Genomic DNA, 3,280 nt, shown 5'->3' with positions numbered 1-3,280 from the left:
CTCTCTCTCTCGCTTTCTCTCTTACCCCCCTTCTCTCTCTCTCTCTACCCCCCCATTCTCTCTCTCGCTTTCTCTCTACCCCCCTTCTCTCTCTCTCTCTCTCTCTCTCTCTCTCTACCCCCCCTTCTCTCTCTCTCTCTCTCTCTCTCTCTATTTACCCCCCTTTCTTTCTCTTTCTCTATCTCTCTGCACAGTTTATGACGGTCGTAAATACTCTGCTTCTGCTGTCTGTAGTATTGAGATGGAATGTGTGACTGTGACCCTGTCTATATGTTATATAGTCTATAGACCCTGTCTGTATGTTATATAGTCTATAGACCCTGTCTATATGTTATATAGTCTATAGACCCTGTCTGTATGTTATATAGTCTATAGACCCTGTCTATATGTTATATAGTCTATAGACCCTGTCTATATATTCTATAGTCTATAGACCCTGTCTATATATTCTATAGTCTATAGACCCTGTCTATATGTTATATAGTCTATAGACCCTGTCTATATGTTATATAGTCTATAGACCCTGTCTGTATGTTATATAGTCTATAGACCCTGTCTATATGTTATATAGTCTATAGGCCCTGTCTATATATTCTATAGTCTATAGACCCTGTCTATATATTCTATAGTCTATAGACCCCGTCTATATATTATATAATCTATAGACCCTGTCTATATATTCTATAGTCTATAGACCCTGTCTATATGTTATATAGTCTATAGACCCTGTCTATATGTTATATAGTCTATAGACCCTGTCTATATATTCTATAGTCTATAGACCCCCGTCTATATATTATATAATCTATAGACCCTGTCTATATATTCTATAGTCTATAGACCCTGTCTATATGTTATATAGTCTATAGACCCTATCTATATGTTATATAGTCTATAGACCCTGTCTATATATTCTATAGTCAATAGACTCTCTCTATATATTATAGAATCCATAGACTCTCTCTATATGTTATATAGTCTATAGACCCTGTCTATATAATCTTGTACATGCATAGTGATGTCTTTAGCCTTTATACTTCAACTCTGTACTGCACAGCATGGGACCAACGTGTTGCCACGATATTACTATTGTGTTGTGTTCTTAGTGGGTGTAGGATCAAACTAGACGGTTCATAGTGCCGAACAAAATGTGATTTCCTGCTCAAACAAGTAGTGGTAGTTAGTGTGTGTGTGTGCTGTGTGTGTGTATGTGTGCTGTGTGTGCATGCGTTTGGTGTAATGAAAGTCATAGCCATGCCTCACTGACTGAAGGTGTAGATGGAACACAACACACAGCCGTCTCCATAGAGATTTGGAACACAACACACAGCCGTCTCCATAGAGATTTGGAACACAACACACAGCCGTCTCCATAGAGATTTGGAACACATCACACAGCCGTCTCCATAGAGATTTGGAACGACAGGCTACTAATTACTGTTCAGTTGCTTCTCTGCTGCTGATCATCGCTCTCTCAGCTTCTCACACTACACACACACCTTCTCACACTACAGACACACACACACACACACACACACACACACTCATTATAGTCATTGCCCACGAGGAACGGTGTTTGATGTGCCAGAAAATAAGGTTTGTGTGTGTGTGTGCATGCACTTTATACTGTCTATAGAAACACGGAGGACTTACATCAATGAGTCACAAATCAGGCTTGTTATTTTCCTCATGAAAGCAGACACTTCTTTAGTCAGCTGAAAATGCCTTCAAATAGTAAACTCTGCTCAACATGTTATATACTAACAGAAGTCTGGCACTGTAATGTTTTCTGGCAGTCAATGGAACACAGCACTGGAATGGAACACATATTGAATGGAACACCTCACTGGAATGAAACACATATTGAATGGAACACCTCACTGGAATGAAACACATATTGAATGGAACACCTCACTGGAATGAAACACATATTGAATGGAACACCTCACTGGAATGAAACACATATTGAATGGAACACCTCACTGGAATGAAACACATATTGAATGGAACACCTTCACTGGAATGGAACATGTATTGAATGGAACACCTCACTGGAATGAAACACATATTGAATGGAACACCTCACTGGAATGAAACACATATTGAATGGAACACCTCACTGGAATGAAACACATATTGAATGGAACACCTCACTGGAATGAAACACGTATTGAATGGAACACCTCACTGGAATGAAACACGTATTGAATGGAAACCTCACTGGAATGAAACACGTATTGAATGGAACACCTCAATGGAATGAAACACGTATTGAATGGAACACTTTTTGAATGGAACACCTCACTGGAATGAAACACGTATTGAATGGAACATTTATTGAATGGAACACCTCACTGGAATGAAACACATATTGAATGGAACACCTCACTGGAATGAAACACGTATTGAATGGAACACCTCACTGGAATGAAACACGTATTGAATGGAACACCTCACTGGAATGGAACACGTATTGAATGGAACACCTCACTGGAATGGAACACTTATTGAATGGAACACCTCACTGGAATGAAACACGTATTGAATGGAACACCTCACTGGAATGAAACACATATTGAATGGAACACCTCACTGGAATGAAACACATATTGAATGGAACACCTCACTGGAATGAAACACGTATTGAATGGAACACCCACCCATTGAATGAAAATGTTCTTTCCTAGACCCTCACACATCAATTACAGTGGTTGTGTCAAAACATTGCACCCTATTCCCTATTTAGTGCACAACTTTTGACCAGGGCCCAAAGGCACTATAGGGAATAGGGTACCATTTGAACGCACCAGTGACTCAAGATCTAGAGCTGAGCTCTCACGATAATACAATGTCCTTCTTGTTCCGAAAATCAATCTCCTATCCTTCTTCTGCCATCTCTCTGTCTCTATGTCTCTCTCTGTCTTTCTCTATCTCTCTCTCTCTCTCTCTCTCTCTCTCTCTCTCTCTCTCTCTCTCTCTCTCTCTATCTGTCTCTCTCTCTGTCTCTGTCTCTCTCTCTCTCTCTCTCTCTCTCTCTGTCTTTATGCTCCCTCTCTCTCTCTCTCTGTGTCTTTCTCTATCGCTCTCTCTCTTTCTCTCTGTCTCTCTCGCTCTCTCTCTCTCTCTGTCTCTCTCTCTCTTTATGCTCTCTCTCTCTCTCTCTCTCTCTCTCTCTCTCTCTCTCTCTCTCTCTCTCTCTCTCTCTCTGTCTTTATGCTCTCTCTCTCTCTCTGTCTTTCTCTATCGCTCTCTCTCTCTCTCTCTCTCTCTCTCTGTCTCT

This window comes from Oncorhynchus kisutch, linkage group LG17, assembly GCF_002021735.2.
Source record: "Oncorhynchus kisutch isolate 150728-3 linkage group LG17, Okis_V2, whole genome shotgun sequence".
Taxonomy (NCBI): domain Eukaryota; kingdom Metazoa; phylum Chordata; class Actinopteri; order Salmoniformes; family Salmonidae; genus Oncorhynchus; species Oncorhynchus kisutch.
Note: the sequence above shows the minus strand (reverse complement) of the source record.